Raw genomic sequence first — 19,755 nt, 5'->3', positions numbered from 1 at the left:
TCTTGAACCCCCGACCTCAGGTGATCCACCCACCTTGGCCTCCCAAAGTGCTGGGATTACAGGCATGAGCCACCATGCCCAGCTGGTTATTCTTTTTTTAAAAAAAAAATCATTTTTTTGCATCAAAAATGAACCTTTGCTCATTCATTTTTTTCTCAAATACTTATTAGGAACCTATTGTGTGTCAAGCATTTTTCTGAATATTCTGGTCACAGCAGAAAAACAAAACAAAATCCTTGCCCTTGTGGGGCTTACATTCTAGTGACAGGAGACCGAAATACACAAATAAACAAGTAAGTGTATATCACATGGTGATACATTCTATAGAGAAAAATCAAGCAGATACAGGGGGATAGATAGTGATGGGGTTACTATTCTAAATAAGATGGTCGGTAAAGTCCTCATTGAAAGGGTGACATTTGCACGGACCCCAGAAGAACATGAGGAGTGAGCCATATGGCTTCTGAGGGTGGAGTATCCCAGACAGAAGGAACAGCAACTGCAAAGGCCCTGAGGCAGCAGTGAGAGTAGCAGGTCCCCCTGCCTCTTTTAAATATTTTATTATACTCATTTTCAGATCAATTGCTTGCCTTTTCAAATTGAAAGCTTCATTAAGAAAAAACAAAACAAAACAAAAACAAAAACAAAAGAACAATGAAGCAATCCCTCACAAACAAATGTCTCAATTTAACACAGTTTAGGGTATGAGGAAAGGAAGGCCTTTTATGTCTCATCTTGGATCATTTGCTCCAGTGTTCTGGAGCAGACTCTCTGATTTCTACACAAATGCTTACTGCTTATCTTTAAAAAATCTTTTTAAATGGTGACTCAGCAGGGTGCTTTCCAGTCCCTCTTCTCTTTCTGCACTCATGCCTTGGGGGAGCTCATCCATTTCCATAGTTTAAAATACCATCCAGAAGCTGACAATGCTCAAGTTGACAAGACTAGTCAAGACCTTACTGCTGAGCTTACTCAGATTCCAATAACCAACTAGATCACATCTAATGATCTAGATGTGATCTTGACACCTCCACTCGGGCATCTCAAAATTACCTACTTCCAAAAAGAACTCTTTATTACATGAGTACTCCACAAAACTCAACCCTGTCACCCCAGTATTTTCCGTCTTTGGAAATGGCCATCTACTCAGTTGCTCAAGCCAGAACTCCGGTATCATCCTTGATTTCTCTCTTTTCACTACACCCCAAGTTCAAATTATTAATCACTTAGACTGTACCTCCAAATCCAGGCACCTCTTTCTATCTCCACTTCACCCATCCTGTGCCAAGGCACCAGCACTGAGTACCATATCCATGATATTCGCGGGCAGAAGCCACTGCAAGTGTAAGATAAGAAAAATGAATCTAGACCATATCATCACACAACCCTATTTAACTAAATTTAAGATAAAGCAAACTTCCTAAAAGGTCAAACATACATATGAATATAATACCCAATGTTGACTTTTTCAATTAGTTTTATATTTTGCTTATGAACAGTATTTTACCTATGATATGGGATAGATCCCTGTGTATAGTGAGTTTTAAAGTAAAAATGAGCAAAATGTAGGTTGAGAAAATATTCAGAGGAGTAGAAACGTCTCAGTGCTTTTTGTAAAGTCACTTTCATTTCTCTGATTTTATGATTTTTATATGTTCTAAGATGAGGTTGACAACTCTGGCCCTTTCTTACTCTAGACTAGTTTATTAAATTATTAGATTCCTGACTTTTACAATGTGAATAGAGTCTTTTGTGAACATGAATAACTGTTATTTTAATAACTCACCATGCTAAAAATTGGCATTTAAATTTATAAATAAGATCAGAGCTGCTGACCTCTTTCAGTGAAGAAAAGAACAAAAAGAGTTAGCAACTTACTCTGATAGTCCACCTAAATCAATTAGGATGTTAAATCCATGCATAAAATAATGTTTAATAAAAATCCTTTAAATGGAAAATTGTCTCATTTTAAATTGAATGAATACAAAAGATGACATGAGTTTCCCGGATTACCACTATGAGGCTCTAAGACACCAGACTCAGGCATTGCTAATAGTTCAACAGTAATTGGAATATTAATAGGACGTGTCATTCTGATTATATAGAATATACATCAGAGTATTTTACCAAACCCTTCTGGATTGATTGGAGAGTGCCAGAGAATAATCTGATTGTTGCTTTTCTCAGTTTAAAAGCCCCATTTCAGTATGCTTCTTGCAGACTCTATTTGAGGACATATTCAAAATAAAATCAATGCATTTATAACCTAATTAGCTGGTCTATATTGATTCGTGTTCCAGATATCCAGTTTGCATAGCATTATTGTTTTCACTAACTACTTGTAAATATATCCTAGATGGCATATTGGGTTAATGCACTAGTTTTTTCCCCCCAAGGGAACTGAACTAGCAGCTGCTATAAGTCATCAGTAAAGTTCTATGTTTCTCAGTTTTCTCCTAGTCAATACATGTTAATAAGATGTCAAACTCATTTATCACTTAATCTCAGTCAAGTCCTGGGCTCTGTATATAACATTAGATCAGAAATGGTTCTTTTACAATGAATGTACTGTTTATAAGTGAAGGGAATCTTGGCATTTAAACAGTTGGCTCTCTCTGCTCCATGGTTTATATAAAAGAGGGGTCAGGATGTCACTGGAACAATGATGTAAGAGCATAACCTGCCAGGGTTTGGATCTAGTCACCTGTTCTCATCATGCCCAGTTTCAGAAGCAGAAGATGACTTTTCAACTTTGCCTGCCACACATTTACCCAGAAGTTGTCATATAAAAAGAAAAAAGAAATCAGGCCATATGTTACTTTAATATTCTCCTGACTTAAAAAAGCAGTGGAGTCCATGCTATATGCCCAGGACTGGTCACTCTTCTCTAATTACATCAAGTGAATTTTTGAACTATGCTCTCATAACATGCAAATATTCCCCAAGCAGTGGAGGAATGGCAAAACTCAACTCTTGAGGACTGAAGCAAACAGAGGCTTAAAGATGTAAATGACTTCAGACTTGAAGCTTTAGCTCTCTGGGCTTGTTTAGGATGTCATTGATTTACTTACTCCATAGAGGTGGAGAGAGAAAGGATGGGGAGATAGGTTTAATTAATCTTAAATATCTCTGCAATTTAAGAATTATAGGCCTGGAACAGTTCCTGTACTAACATGATTAGCAAATATTGACTTTTGAATACAATAATAATGTGTCATCTAAAACCCTTGATAAGTAACTTAAGTACTTCCTTAGCTTGCATCTTATTAAATTAGATGAGGTATGGTGGAGGCACATTACACAAAGACACTGAAATGAAAAATCAGACCTAAGTAGGTTTTAACATTGATTCTAAGGGAGCCAAAATTCACAAAGAAAACATGTATGCTTTGATTCTGCAACCTATGAATAGAAGCTGTTTATTTTCTCTAAATGGATTTTTTTAAAGTATGCAATAATTTTCATGTTGCAACTGTAGTAAACAGTCACAATTTGTGACTCTGTGACAGCTGTAATTAATCATCAGATTACATATGATGACCATATAATTTGTTTTATGGAAGGTTAACTTACACAGATTATGAGCTTTTGATGTTAAAATATAGAAGAAAGAGCCATGTCACAGCAGGGAGCCTGTAAATATGGAAAGGATGATCTACCCAACTCCCTTCATAAGGTTTGACTTAAAAATGCGTACAAGTCAGCTAAGAAAAGAGTTAAAATATGTGATACTAGTCAGCTGCAACCTGACAAATCTTACTGTATTGATTAGTTTTCAAAGGCTGTACGGCATGTGTACTCTATTTACAATAGAATTGGAATGAGGGGAGCAAAGCCTCCAAATGTCATCAAAGCAAATGGGTCTGTGAATGTTGCTCCAACGCTAGTCATTGGTTGCCAGGGTATTTGGCTGCAAAGCTTGTAAAGACGTTTCTCTGGAGGGGAAGCTATGACAAAATGCACTTCTTGGCAAAAAGACTTCGGCTCAAATAGCAGCACACATTAATTCTTGCTTGATACATAAAATTAATTACAGGATTAACATCCTTCATGAAATTTTGCCTGCTTTTTATCCTTTTCTTAAAAAAAAAAAAAAAAACAGGAATAGACCCCAGGCCTTTTTGGTTCTCTAATGAAATTGCAAATTGACTTGTGTTCAAATGGTGCTTGAGTAAAATGAACAATTAAAAATGTATTGCTAACAATGAGATGTATCAGCTGATCTCTTTAAGGATTAATGAGTTCCAGGAATGATCTTTCTTATACAACAGACCAAGGGGGATAGAGCCGTCAAGGGCAAAACAGAAGGTATCAAAGAATAGGTTTTTAATGCATGCAAGAGTACACATGAGTGTGTGTATCCATATACACACATGTAGTAAAAGAACACAGAAATACATGCAAGCATCTTTACAGGTTTAGACTGTAAAGATGAGCTGCAGCATCCTTAGAGATATTTATTCCACTTCAGCTAGGATGATTCGACTGTTGCTGATTAGTGATCCATTAGTTAGCTTGAAGGCAGCCAACAGATTTTACTGATCGTAATTTATCATTAAAGCAGAGAAATGCTTCAGATATTTAAATAATGTATGCAGATAAATTCACTCTTATTTTTTTAATTACCCACCTGTACCAACCTTGTAAGAATCTTTGCCCCCTATCAAAAGTTTGCTCTCTTGAGGAAATTTTCAAAGTTAACCAAAAAAAGAAAAGCTCTTTCCCTTTGTATTTGTCAATTCTGCATTTCAATCCACCCCTTCACAAAATATCTGATATGTTTGTGGTTACACTTTCAGTGCTTAAAAATCCTGAAATTATCTCCGCATTTGCCATTGAGGATTGAGGACTTATTTTGCAAAATATGATACCTCTCTCATTTCTTTAGCAAAGATTTCAGATACAGTAGGGATAAATTGGAGTCCCCAGAGCCCACAGCAAAACTGCAGGGGAAATGGACGTTGTTTTCTTCTTCAAGACCAGTTTCAATAGATGATATTCTAGAAAATGTCATTTTTCTTAGGCTGCCCTAAAGTCAGATCTCCTCACTGCTGGTATTGTGCCCTGTCAGCCTAAAAGGGCATTTAGCATTGAGGCATTTGGTAAAGACTGCTTTATTGTACTTCATCTTCTCTACAGGGCATTCTGAAGAGATGAATAAGAAGTGCGAACAGGAAGAACAAGTTTCCAGTCCTGTCAAATTAATTAGACTAGCGTAGAATGAGGTGAGGTTTGCCGTTAGGTAGGTTGAAAACATGTAAAGAAAATCATCTATGCAATCTGAAAGGATTTTTTTTTTTTTTTTTTGAGATTGAGTCTCACTCTGTCGCCAAGGCTGGAGTGCAATGGCATGATCTTGGCTCACTGCAACCTCTGCCTCCCAGGTCCAAGCGATTCTCCCACCTCAGCCTCCCGAGTAGCTGGGATTATAGGCACCCACCACCACACCCGGCAAATTTTTGTGTTTTTAGTAGAGACGGGGTTTTGCCATGTTGGCCAGGCTGGTTTCGAACTCCTGACCTCAGGTGATCTGCCCACCTCGGCCTCCCAAAGTGCTGGGATTGCAAGCGTGAGCCACCACACCTGGCCATCTGAATGGATTTTAAGAGGGCAAGGAGCCCTCTTATATTTTTGTGTGTTTGTGCAAGAGACATTATACACATGGATAACTGTGTTGTATATAAATGTATATCATCTTTGAATGGAGAATGGTCTGTGTGTTTACACGACACACAACATTTGCAAAAAAACAAACATGGCAGGCCAGTTGAAAAAGGAGAGTGACAATTAAAATAACACCTATTTAATTTTTTAGAAACATAAAATATATGACCTTTTACTTATAGGAGCAAACCCTAGTTTGGACTAAGAACTGAATCATGTGAGCTTATGGAGAGATTCATCAGAGCAGAGGGAGCAATGCAATTTGGTGGTTGTTTTACCAGGTTCCAGCTGGGTGCTTTGAGCCTCAGACCTCCTGTAGGCAAAGATACAGGAGAGGGAGAGTTACATGTATGGTTAGGTGCTATTATCAGTGCAGGGCCTAGTGGGTCATTTAAGCTCATTTTAAATGACCTTTTGAGAAACATTTCCATAGACTTCACTCTATTCTGGAAAATTGATCTTGGTAATTGAAGTAATCAATTTGTGTATCTGTAGAGCACCCACCGCTTTGGACCACCCCCACAAAGCAAGCTGGCCAAGATTCCATCATGCAAATTGATGTTTTGATATTGAGTTCCAAAGTGGCAGGCTGCAGCTACCCTGTTCCTCTTAGTCCAGAGAAGTAGTTCACCTCCCCAAGCATGGGATGGATGTCCATTGCACTAGTTTAAACCTTACTAAACCAAATCATTTCCCGAATCACATTAAGGTTGGTAAGTGATTTTATTTATGCAAACAACATGGGGTCATGAAACTATGTTTTCATGTATCCAACTTTGTTGTTGGTGGGGTTTTTTTCGCTGTTGTTATCATTATTATTATTATTATTTTTGAGGCAGAGTCTCAATCTGTCACACAGGCTGGAGTGTATAGCCCAGGCTGAGTGCAGTGGTGCGATCTTGGCTCACTGTAGCCTGGCCTCCCAGGTTCAAGCAATTCTTGTGCCTCAGCCTCCTGAGTAGCTGGGACTACAAGTGTGTGCCACCACACCTGGCTAATTTTTTTGTATTTTTTAATAGAGACAGGGTTTCACCATATTGGCCAGGCTGATCTCGAACTCCTGACCTCAAATGATCCACCCACCTTGGCCTCCCAAAGTGCTGGGATTACATGCGTGAGTCACTGTGCCTGGCCCAACTTTGTTTTTTAACCTTTGTGGTCTTCATGTATCTCACCAGTTCCAAGTTCATTTTCCCTGGCCTTTTATAGTTCCCTTTCTGCTCTACCTAGCATCCATCAACATTGATGGACTACATTCCAGGCCCTCTTTTATTAAAGAAAAGAGACTGTATAATTGTCAGTGATCCTTTCTTCTCTGCTTCTTTATATCCTATCCTGCAGTATCTTGGGTAGAAGTCCAAAGCTAATTCCAAGTGAGGGATGCTCCCTCCCATCAGGTTATTTTTGGAATTGATGCTCTCATTTCATTCTGTTCTGTTTTTTCATTAACAGGTACAGGAAGGCAGAACTGCCTCATATCTGAGTCAGAATGCTGGGCTTGATTTCTCATGTAACTGATGAAAATGTCTTACACAAAATGATGACTGTAAGAAACATTAGAATACTTGCTTTGGCAGATGACACCAAGATAACTAGAAGGTATTTCTACTTTTTTTTTGGATGTCAAAAAGTCTGTTTCAACTTCTCATTCTTTCAGGGAAAGCCAACTGCTCTTCAGTTATAGAAGCAGGACATGTCATCTTCCAAACAAAAGAAATTCATGCTCATGATGAGTAACATTTCCAATTAAAATTCATCATGAACAGCAGGCTTTATATCTTTTCTTGAACAATGTGAATCATTTTTGATGCTGGGAAATGTGCTTCATTTACCTCCATTTTGTCATAGAATGTCTACTTCCACTAGAACTTGTTGTATATTAGTAAATAAAACATCATCTGACATTTTTGTCCCTTCTTATGTTGGGGTGCTGATGAAAATAATGAGAATGCTCAGAGGTTATGGGACATTGTTTATCAAGGAATGTAGGTGACGCTGCAAAGTATAAGTAACGCCATACAGCTGAATGATTGATCCCTGCTGCATATTTTAAAGCTCCCTTCATTGTTTATCGAAACCTTTTAGGTAATGCACTCCTCTCAGATATCATTTTATGTTTGAAAAGCTTTATAATTCATAATGAAAAGTTGCTTAGTTACCTCAAGTGAATCCATAGGTTCAATTATTCTCCGTGCAAATGGTTGGACTCCATTTTGACCAATGTTTATGGTGTTTGGCAGTTTTTCAGTAGCTACTTTGCTCTGATATGATTAATTTATTGCATAATACTCTGCTTTGCATGTGTGGAGCCTAAATAATCTTAGTAGGCAGAAAGGAAATAAAAGACCTATGTCTTTCGAACTTGGAAACATTGGAAACATAACATCACCACGTTAAGAGTGCCAAAACCAATACCAGTTAGCCTCGATAAAGACAACTTGTATGTGCTGATGACACCCAGCCTTGGGACAGCCAGCCCTTCCCTTGTTCCATGCCCTGCCTTCTCTGCCTTCAGAGATCCAAGCAGGGGAGAAGCAGCAGCCCCAGACTTACCAAATCAGATTCAATCACCAGGAAAGTCCTGGCATCTTCTCATCAGTATCTTTTCCTGTGGCTTTCCTGGGCCTCTTTCTTTGACAAAGTTATGTAGAACACATGCTCTTATTAAATAGCTACACATGAGGTTGCCAACCCTTTTGTGGAAATATGAGGAACATACATATCTGTCAAATGAATGAATGAGTGAACTCAGGATCTATAAGTGTGGTGACTACTGGGCTTCTGACCTTGGGAAAGTGTTTATCTACCTCTGTCCTTAGAGGATTTCCTGATGCTCTTACACTGTGAAATTCTTGCATTCTCTGAGGTTTCTTACTCTGTTTTTATTTCCTTCAATCCCTTGCCACTTTTCTTTTGATCATTGGTATACAGTTGTGAAATGACTGCATAGGATAGGAAGCCTGAAGATGGAAAGAGCATGGGTTTTGAAATTACACCAACCCACCAGGTTAAAATCACCATTTGGCAAATCGCTGGCTGGCAGCCTTGAGAGAATTACTTAACCTCATACAGCCTCAATTCCCCCACCTGAAAAATTGGAATAACTCTCTCTCTCTCTCTCTCTCTCTCTCTCTATATATATATATGTCTGTCTGTGTGTGTGTGTGTGTGTGTGTGTGTGTGTGTTGTGTGTATAGCAAAAATGCATTAGAATTAAGATGAAATCTCCTGTGCAGATATACTAGGAATACTCATTTATTTTATCTAACACTCCTCTAGCACTTCCTGAGGTATGTCCCAGATGTCCCAGGTACTGCTCTAAGCATTCGATGTACCAATGAGGTAGTTGCTATTACTACCTCCATTTCACAGATAAAGCAACTGAAGGACAAATGGATTAAGTAACTTGACCAGGGTCTCATGGCTTGTAATCGGCAGAGGCAAGATTAAAACCAGTCAGGCTCGCTACAGAATCTGCACTCTCAACTGCAGTCCAAAGCTGCCTGCCATAATGATGGCTTCCATCATTATTATTATTATTATTATTATTGTGATCATTGTCTTCATCACTATTACTATCATTATGACTACAACCAGGGGCACTTGGAAGACCTGGAATCAAGTGGAGATAAGCGGCGCATAGGGTGCTAGTTAGGCACAGAGCATCAGGGAGGCAAATCCAGCCCTTTCCTTTCATTTTGTATCGCAAAGCCTGTGGGCAGACATTATCACAAATGAACAGCCTAAAGCCAATGCCACAGCTCAGCATCCTCAGCTCTGTTCAGTGGTAAGTGTTCATGTAGCCCAAGGGCTCAAGGCCATTGCAAGTCATTGCATCTTCGTATAATGCTAAAATTTTCACTCTTGTTCAGGTCTTCACCATACATTAGGTTGGTAAGGCAGCTCTTACGACAAAATTAATTTACATAGGAAAAATATTTTTATTAAAAGATAGCTCTTTTAGCCAGACACATACCTGCTGTCTCCACTACTACGTAAGCTGAGGCAGGAGGATCACTTGAGAGCAGGAGTTGGAGACTATGATGAGCTCTGATCGCACCTGTGAATAGTCACTGCACTCCAGCCTGGGCAACATAGAGAGACGCTGTCTCTTAAAAAAAAAAAAAAAAAAAAAAAGACAGCTCTTTTTAAGTACTCTTTCATTACATAGATGGCAATAACAAATTTGCTCTCTTTTTAAAGATGAAACACTACTGAGCATCTCTCAAAGAAGATGGCAACGTTTTCCTCCTCTCAGAAGCAGGAAAATAATGTAAAATTATCACTATGGGAAAAAAAAGCTCACCTGCTACAGTCATCAGCTAAGTTTATTTGAAAGAAATCCTAGCTTGTCAACTTTGCTTTCCTCAACAAATGTCCCTGAAAGTAGCGGGATTTAGGGATTTCAAGAAAATGTGGAAGTAACTCTGTTTAGCTCAGCTCTATGGACAGAGGATGGGGAAAGAAGAGGGTGGTAGTTCCATATCAAGGTCTGTTGCTCAACCTCGAAAATAGAGACTCATACTTAATCACAGATGATTTTGATGCTATTGTTGGCAAAACAATAGGAAACCACATAGAACATGTCTTTATTTTCTAAAGACTAACCAGAAAGAATGATTTAGTTAAAATTTTCATGATTGTCACCACACTTCATTTCTTATCAAGAGCTACCCATATCTAGAAAAAGTGGAAATCAATAAAAAACAGTGAAATATTCCTGAAAGGTACATGTAGGCTCTTCTCCCCTGCCCCTGCCTATTTATAGTACTTATAGGTGAATATATCCACTACGCCTATGATCCTCTGAGAGTGGTTGGATGCTTTTATCTTCCAACCTGGAAATATATGAATGAAAAGCCATGATGTAACACACAGGAACACACCCTTTGCATAGGAACACACCCTTTGCATAGGAACACACCCTTTCATGTACTTACATTTGAGACTAAATAAAAAGTCTTTGCAATTTTCATGAAATTATTTAAGTACAAGGCACACTTGCAAACTATAATCATTTTGCATCTCAATGAAAGACACAGAATCATAATCAAAATTGCAATATCTAGTTTTAATGTACTGGATTACATTAAAATAGTATTACTATTTCAGAATCAAAAAGAAAAAATATAAGTAAAAAGGCAAGAAAAATATTTTTTAATGTTAAAGTCCTGATAGGAGACTTTGCTATGTAGATTTAGGCATCAGGGGAGACTTTTCACATCATAAATGCCAGCCACTTTCCCACAAGAAAGAATATTATGTGCACATCTTAATAATTCAGTTCACTAGAACTTTTTCTGATTCTCCTTCCTCTATTTGTAAAATAAACTATTTTAAAAAGCTTCATGTAGTAACCATGGAAAAAGAAAAAGGCATGTATTGATAATCTGAGATTGGTGATTTTTTTTTTTTAAAGAATTGGTATGTCAAAAGCATATGCTGTGCCTCATGGCCAATATGGAAATGTCAGGGGTTTAACTGGCAGCTGTGAATAGCAGCACCTGCAAACAGCTCAGGGCTTGTTCCTGTGGTCTGGCAACATTCTTACTTAATGCTTTAAATAAAGGCTTACTCACTGGGACAGAAATAACTGACAATGGATGATTGATGATTGCCCATCACGCAATGGCTGACATATACCATTCACCAGGTCTGTTTACGAGCGCACGCCCAGATTTCATTAACAGGGGCATGACATCCAGGAGTGGGCCTGCCACAGATAGCCAGTCAGTAATCTAGTTCAAAACACCTAGAAGAGACCAAGATTTGTTAATCTGGAAAAATAGATGGTTGCAGATTCAGAATGCCTTATGAAGATGATTTTCAAAATTCCCTTTTCTTTTTTTCTGCTTGTGTTCTTTTGTTTTGTCAATGTGTTTGGTTTCAAGTTCAATGTCAGGTTACATTTCTCTGATTCTTATTCCATACCGACTTTGCATTTGAAAGATGTGATGGCAGAAAGATGTATACAAGGAATTATATTTCTAATCATTAATTTATAACACTAATGTCTGGGGGACTATTCAAGCTTTAAGTATAGTCAATTTTACTATTTCAATTAGGGGGGCAAAAAAAGTGCAAACAAATAGATCCACAGTGCATATACATGGCTAACATGAATTTTCACACCTGGACATTCATCAGCCCACAGCACGCCTCCAGGTACAGCCAAAACACACATCAGCAAATGTGGTGTACTGCAAAGAGCACTGGGATAGCAAACCTTTCCAAATACACACCGCTAAATTAAAGCAGCTTTGCACTGTTCAGTAAAACAGCCCATAGTATCTTGGGCTGACATGTTGTAGTATGAGACTAACACTTAGCTTTAGTTTTCTTCTTCCTGTTTCTCCTCCCTAAAGTCTCTTTTTCCCAGCTACAATGTTTTGTGGTGCACATATACCTTGATTATTATTTCTCTCCAGTTAAGGATTAATCTCCTCTGATGCACTTACAAACATTTTCATGGTTAGTGACTGGACCACGGGTTTGTTTGTTTGCTTGTTGGTGGGTTTTATTTTTTGGCCTACCTTTTGGACAGTGGCAGTTCCTATATCCTGTTTGGGAAAAGTGATGTCTTTGTCTTAAGTAATGGGGTCTTCCCCTAGAATTTTGCTCATTGCCTTTTCAACCACTTGTGAACTTATTTCTACAAATGGTTGTATTCTAGGCATTTCATTGGCAAAACTTGAGTAAAGTGGCCTATTTGTTTTTAGCCCTTTCTGAGTCTCACTGTATTCTCCTGAGGAAAATAGGGCAGGGATCATTTTCCTGTCATTTCAGTGCGAGAAAAGCTAGACCAAGAGAAGTCAAGCAACTGGAACCACATCCCACAACTTTAGCTAGCACAAGAGCCTCTACGAGCATCCAGGACTCACATGTGGCACTTGAGGGATCTTTCCACTGGGCTGTTTGGGTGTGAGGCATGTGGACTGGATGGCATAGATCACCTGCTTTTTGGGGTCCTCAATGAATGTGCAACCATAGCCAGAGAATGGCTGCCCTGCCAAAGTCCTAATTCAACCCCAAACAGTGTGCATAGCAGTGAACAAACATGGAGTCGCAAGCATGTGCCAAGGGGCATGTTCTTTGCCATTCAGAACATTACTGCAAAATAAGAAAGGTCTGCCTTGCCTCTGAAATTGCTACCTTTGAATATGTATCTATCTTGGCTTTCTAAGTATTTTTTGTTTTGTTTTGTTTTGCTGTACAATCTGCTGTCTCTCCTTTTGTTTAATTGCATTCAGTTTTACAATTTCTCCCAGGAAAAGCAGCTAATTATAATATATTTTAGCATAGAGAGAGGCAGGTGTTAGCTAAGATGTAAGAGTCCTAATTTTAGCCTTGATAATTCATGCAGTTTAGCTGGATCTCAATGTAAAGTCACCAGACTGGGTGTGTGATCTCATCATTTTAGGCTTTCTGAAATTTGCATGGGATCGTGTGACTACAGATTTTCACTTTGAGCTTGTAAATGACAAAGGGTTGGCAATAATTGAAATGGTTGAGTTGTAATCTTGTGTCCAAGGAAATATGGTCCAATGGTAAATCCAAATAAACTGAACATGGGAAGTGCATTTGGATAAGATCATTTGGATAAGCAGCCAGGCTTCTTGGGGTTGAACCCTGTCTGTACATTTACTAGCTGTGTGACCTTGGGCAAGTAATTTAACCTCTTTGTGCTTCTGTTTCTTTATCTAAAAATTTAGGATAGGCCTGGGCACGGTGACTCACGCCTGTAATCCCAGCACTTTGGGAGGGTGAGGCAGGTGGATCCAGAGGTCAGGAGATCCAGACCATCCTGGTTAACATGGTGAAACCCCATCTCTACTAAAAATACAAAAAATTAGCCAGGTGTGGTGGCGGGCACCTGTAGTCCCAGCTACTTGGGAGGCTGAGGCAGGAGAACGGCATCAACCCAGGAGGCAGAGCTTGCAATGAGCCGAGATTGTGCCACTGCACTCCAGCCTGGGGGACAGAGCAAGACTCCACCTCAAGAAAAAAAAAAATTAGGTTAATGTCAGTATATATCTGTAGGTCGTTGTGGGGATTAAATGAGGTAAGTTATGTAAAACTCATCACAATGCCCGGGTCATAGCTAGGTATCTATATTCTTATATTCAGGGAATCATTGTATTGGAAAACCCTAAGATTTTTGGAACAACAGCAACAGCAGCAAAGGCAGAAATTAGAGAAATATCCAGAAGCAAATTCTCCTCTAACAAATATTGGCATTTCAGAACATATCTGAAACAAATGTTTGCTCTTGAGATGAGTAGGTTCCCCAGTACTGAGATCATCTTCGTTTCCATGGACATGGCATTTACAGTCAAAATATCCAATTATATCTGTGAGAATACTCCTCCAATTGTTTTGATATGTTTGTGTGTGTCTCTGTGTGTGCCTGTGTGTATGTAGGACTTTCTTTCAGGTTCAGAGATAGTAGGGGGCAGTGTCATGTAGACCAAACAACAAAACGACTTACTGAAATTTTTTCATCACTACTGGTTGTTTTAGGTAGGGACAGCTCTGGCCCAACTCTGTTGACTGCAGCTTCTGAGCTGTTCTCATAGGGCCTACAGGGGAGTTACTGATTGTTTTCCCAGGAATCTGCCAAGTGTGGTGGTGTATGATGGAACATGCCACTTCCTTATCTCTGGAACCTGAGTATGAGTTGAGAATAATGATCATTTCTGCTAATGAGTAATTAAAAACAATTTCAAGACTACCTCTAACTTCTGCATTTCTGAATGCCACCCTTCCTTAAATGCTATACCGAGGTTCTTTGCTAAGGCTCAAAGTCTTCCATTCCTCTCTCTGACTCCAAATTCAATCAATCAAGTCTCCCTTTCTAGTAGTTCTCATATTTATTTTATTCACTCTATTTAAGATCCACATTATCTTTCATTTGGACTATATAATGACCACCCATAGAGCCTTCCTGATTCTAATCTGTCTCCCTTGAAATCCCTAGTCCAGCCTCCAAAGTGCCTCTAGAGTAATCTTCTTTAAATCACAAACTTTTTCATGGTTCACCATTGCCCACAGAATCAAAGCCAAGTTTCTTTGTATTGCACAAAAGGCTTTGCATGATTTAGTTCCTGACAGTATGGCCAGCCTCATCTCCCTCCTCTTGCTGCCTGCATGCTAACTACACAAAGCTGTTTGAAGTTTTATATCTCTCTCTTCCCTTTTTCTCTCTCTGGTGTTTCATTCTTTAATGCTCTCCTAAACATTATTTCCTGTGTACAAATCATCTTCCTTTTGTGACTGTAGCATGCTTCTATTAATATTTTCAGATTTGCTCATGCCTGTAATCCCAGCACTTTGGGAGGCCAAGGTGGGCAGATCACGAGGTCAGGAGATCAAGACCCTCCTGGCCAACATGGTGAAACCCCATCTCTATTAAAAATACAAAAATTAGCTGGGTGTGGTGGTGGGTGCCTGTAATCCCAGCTACTCGGGAGGCTGAGGCAGGAGAATTGCTTGCACCCGGGAGGTGGAGGTTGCAGTGAGCCAAGATCGTGCCACTGCTCTCCAGCCTGGCGATAGAGCAAGACTCCATCTCAAAAAATAAAATAAAATAAATAAATAAATAAAATTCTGCTTAGGTTTACCCTTTCCTTGACTTCTACAGAAAAAAAAAATTGTCATGTCTTCCTCTGGGTTATTTTTGTACAGATACAAATGAGATTTGTACGCTGTATGGTATTTGTTTGTTTTACATCTGTTTCCTTTACTAGAGAGTATGTCTTTGAATGTGGACCATTTCATTCATTTTTATTTCTACAATTATTATCATGGCCTTTAGGTACAAGGTAGATATCCAATGTGCATTGTGAACAGTTATTAATAGTTATATAGCAATTCAAAGATTCATCTAGACAAGTATATATAACATTGGATAAGAATTGAAAATTCTAGCTTGGGCAAATGAAGCACTTATTGAGAAACATGCCTTAGATTGAAACAATTCTTCATCTGATGGCTTTGACGATGCAACCCAGGTAAATACTTGCTTACCATCCTCACAAATTCTATAACTCATCAAACTTAATTAAATGGTTAGAATCTTATCCTCTTAATTAGTGCTTGCATTTGAAAACTTTAAAAATAATGTCAATAATGACTAATAACCTTTGAGCTTTTTGGTTTACATAGTTCCGTCTCTAATTGTTGGCAGATTGCTACAGTCCTATCTTTTTGCAACACTGTATTTTGTATGAAAGTGACTTTTCCTCTTATTTCAGAGGGAGGAGAACATCTAAAACAATTACTAAGGAGAGAATATCTAAAATAATTAGGGAACAAACTTTGAGGACTCAAAAACAAGCATACGTCGTCACCTCTCAAGATGGGCATATCTGGAAGGCCTGTGTTATTCTTATTGCTGCAGTGGGGGACCCACGTCCTCCATACCCAAGCCTCTTGAAGCTTATAGAGTAGAAAATTCCTCACAATTTTCATTAAGAACCATTATATCAAGGGAACCATCATTCAGCTATAACAGATTGCAGTGTAATGTTTTTCATCTTGGGAGCAAATGTTTCTTCAATCAACTTTTTAAAGGGAGAAAGTAGTTATTTTGAATGCATGTAAAATGCAAATAAAGTGACTCTGGATGTTTGGGGAACTCATACACTAGTAAGTCCAAAACAACTTTGATTTAAAAATTGAACATTGGCAAGTCATCAATCAATACTGGCTTCTAATTGCTTTTAGTGTCTTGACTAAATAAAAATGTTATTTTAGTGGCAGAGACATTTCACCTTGAAAAGTGGCCATGGAGCATGCACAATGACTACAAGGATGTTTTCCCCGGAATACATAATCCAGACGCTCAGCTTCATGCACATCCTGGATACTGCCTGCCTGTGATTGACATAAGGCATTTTAATTTTAAAATGTTTTTCAAAGTGCCGAAACATATGTTTATGCACTGTAGCTATTGAGTAGTATTACATAGAAATGCAAAATCTTGGAATAAAAGTTGACTCTGTGCAGGGCCACACAATGGAATATAATGGAAACCAGAAAAGGAGAGGACTTGCGTCATTTAGTAGGCAAGGCAAAAAAAAAAAAAAAAAAAAGAATCCTTTAACAATTCAGTCATGTTAAAATTGGGAGACAATACTGTCATAAGAAATACAGTCAATGTTAAGACAGTAGAGTCCTTCTTCATCACAGCAGGTCTAGACAGCTCCCACAACAGTGTCTGCCCTCTCACAGGGTGATATGTAGCCCTTCTTAGAGGGTGGTATGAGCTCCGAAGGGAACATCAGTGCAGGGTCTTAGTTAATTTCCTTTTGCACAGCTGTCTGTGTGGTTTTAAATTTGCTAGGAGGCAGCTTAATGGGGAGAGCCTTAGGTGCACAACACTGCAACTCACCAAACCTCAAGGCAAAGTGCTCACCCGACAGAGAATGCATGTGGTCCCTTCCTGGCTGAGCCTTTGTGCCAGAATCCAGCCTTATGCACCACCTTTTCTGTCCCAGAATGGGCTTCACCGACTTGCATGATGTGGTGTGCTTGGCCAAGACTGCTTCTTGTGGTGTGTGCTAGGTGAATAAAAATTCAGCTCTCCTCCCAGTGTTCTGTGGGAATGGTGGTGACAGATATTGGATGGTTCTAAATACAGATACCAGAATGTCTACAATAAGATGCATAGAACATAATCCAAGTGAGATGCAGTGCTTCAACCAGATAGCCTGTGCCCCAATTATTTATGGCAAATAATGAGCTAGATCTGATCTAGCCCCTCCTCCAGAGGCAATGCAGTCCATTTCTTTTCTTTTTCTTTTTCTTTTTTTGGAGATGGAACCTTGCTCTGTCCCCCAGGCTAGAGTGCAATGACACGATCTTGATCTCAGCTCACTGCAACCTCCGCCTCCCAGGTTCAAGCAATTCTCCTACCTTAGCCTCCCAAATAGCTTGGATTACAGGCACATGCCACCATGTCCAGCTAATTATTTAATTTTTTTTAGTAGACAGGTTTTCACCATGTTGGCCAGACAGGTCTTGAACTCCTGACCTCAGGTGATCTGCCCACTTCAACCTCCTTAAGTGCTGGGATTACAGGCATGAGCCACTGCGCCTGGCCAATAGTCAATTTATTATGAACTCCTGTGACACTGATGATTTGTCTATATCAGTGGTTCCCAATTAAACTGACAGGAGCTTGGCACTGTGATGGCCCGGGGAGAAGGGTGACAAAAAGAATCCAGTATTGCAATTCTGCTATCAGCCAAATGGAGCTTCTTTTGCTGAAACCTTGGATTTTTAACAGCAGTGATAGCCTCTGAGAATCACCTTGGGATTTTGGAGGAAGTAAAGTTGAAAAATGACCCTTGGATACTAAACTTGTTTAGGGCAGGAATATGGTTTTCTATAACTTCATTGAGGGTGGGAATATTTGGTCAGAAACAACACTTTACTATACCTCCACTGAGTATCCAATTGTCCTCCAATTGGTTGAAAAGTGAAATTTTTCATAGAACTTCAAATCCAGTCTTCTGGTCTCGAGGTCTGGAAAGCAGGGCTCTTGTTCCAACTTTAGGCCACTGAAGAGTTTTCAAAACTTGGTATTTCCTTCTGGAGCTGCTGTAGAATCTTTAGCTTCACTGCACTACAGGACTAATGAAGGAAGGTTTTCTGAAATTATGAAGGGTACCTTTTTAGATTCCAACTTCTTCATTTGTAAAATGATGTTAGCAATGTGGCATTACCAAAATGATGTTACCATGATGATTTCTAAGGCTCCTTCTGTTCTGTCACAAATCACTCCATGATTCTGATTACCATTCTCTGTAAGACTTTCTCTTATTGTTCTGGGATACTTGAAAGAATATTTCTCATATAGTTAGAAGCTGATCATTTTAAATTCTCTTTAGACAAATGTTTCTTTCGTGTGGTGCACCGTTTTCAAATGCAATTTGGGGCCGCTTTTTTCTTGTTGGATCTGAGATGGATCACATGGGCTTGCCTCTAGTCTTCATACACACAAGCAAACCAGGGTCTGGGAGATTTATAGCTTACATCATCATTGTTGTCGTAGTCATCATCCTCTTGTTGTTTTTTTTTCCCCCCATCCAGATTTAATCTAGCAGACCACACTGACCTGGCTTAAGAATTTTTCAAATATAAATGATCTAAACGTTACCTTACTTGGCAAAACAAAGGCAGAGTAAGTAATTTTCTCAAATCTCTCTTCAGGCATGCCTTATAAGGAAGATTTTCTTTCTGGGGGGATTTAGACTCTCATTAATCTATTTCTTCTTTCAACAATAAAATGAAAAATGGAATGAGATTATCAAAATGGATAGTCTGGTGTGGACCTGATAACACGCTTTTGAAAAGTGGTTTACATTTGACATCAGTTAAGCTCCTTGGGCCAAGGCGTCTCAGGTCTGCTATGTGGGGCCTGGACTCCACTCCCAGCGTGGTCACAAATATGCTTTATTGTTTCAAAGGCCGCTCAAGGCAGTTGGAAGGATGAATGAATTCCTAGGGCGGTAAGTATTAAGTCATCGGCAAAACTATAAATATCTCCTAACCCTATCTTATGGAGAACTTATACAAAGACATTTTTGTGCAGTATGCTTTTTCCTTAACCTAGACATATATGTATTTTAAATTTGTATTATTTTACACATTTTTATACGTGGTACAAAAGGTAGGTAGTATAATGTGAGCAATACAGATACTTAAAACTTGACACATCTTTCTTTGTGCCCTTTGGCACACAGAGTGTGACTGCTTCTTCTGTAAGGATTTTTAACAATCTTGAAGGAGTGGAAAATTCTGTGTTTCTTGTAATTGCAAGGACAATGGCAGTTAAAAAAGCCAATGTATAACTTCAAAATAATCATTTCAAAGTAATTATTCAGAATGTACAGAGTAGTTTAAAGAAAAACAACAAGCTGACAACAACACACCTTATAGTATTCACTGGCTTTAAAACCTGTGCTTATAATTGAAAGTGGTATTAGCAGAAGTGACTGAATCCATGCTAGGGGAGATGTGGTTGGGACATAGATGTCATCCCTATGTTCCACTCAACTCATTAAAAATTTCTTGATCACCCCTCAC

At 38.9% G+C, this 19,755-nt stretch overlaps 1 long non-coding RNA gene across 1 annotated transcript in view; it reads right to left on the bottom strand.

Moving 5' to 3' along the window:
- The window catches only part of LOC112132120 (uncharacterized), a 37,193-nt gene that overhangs the window by 4,192 nt on the left and 13,246 nt on the right, over nt 1-19,755 (bottom strand). Inside the window, exons 4-6 of the long non-coding RNA XR_002913934.3 lie at nt 11,244-11,416; nt 9,641-9,775; nt 1,238-1,336 (exon numbers count right to left, since the gene is read on the bottom strand). This is a non-coding gene — a long non-coding RNA (uncharacterized LOC112132120). The remainder of the gene's footprint in view (nt 1-1,237; nt 1,337-9,640; nt 9,776-11,243; nt 11,417-19,755) is intronic.

Source organism: Pongo abelii, chromosome 12 (genome assembly GCF_028885655.2).
Source record: "Pongo abelii isolate AG06213 chromosome 12, NHGRI_mPonAbe1-v2.0_pri, whole genome shotgun sequence".
Taxonomy (NCBI): Eukaryota; Metazoa; Chordata; class Mammalia; order Primates; family Hominidae; genus Pongo; species Pongo abelii.
This window is presented reverse-complemented; position numbering and strand designations above follow the sequence as displayed.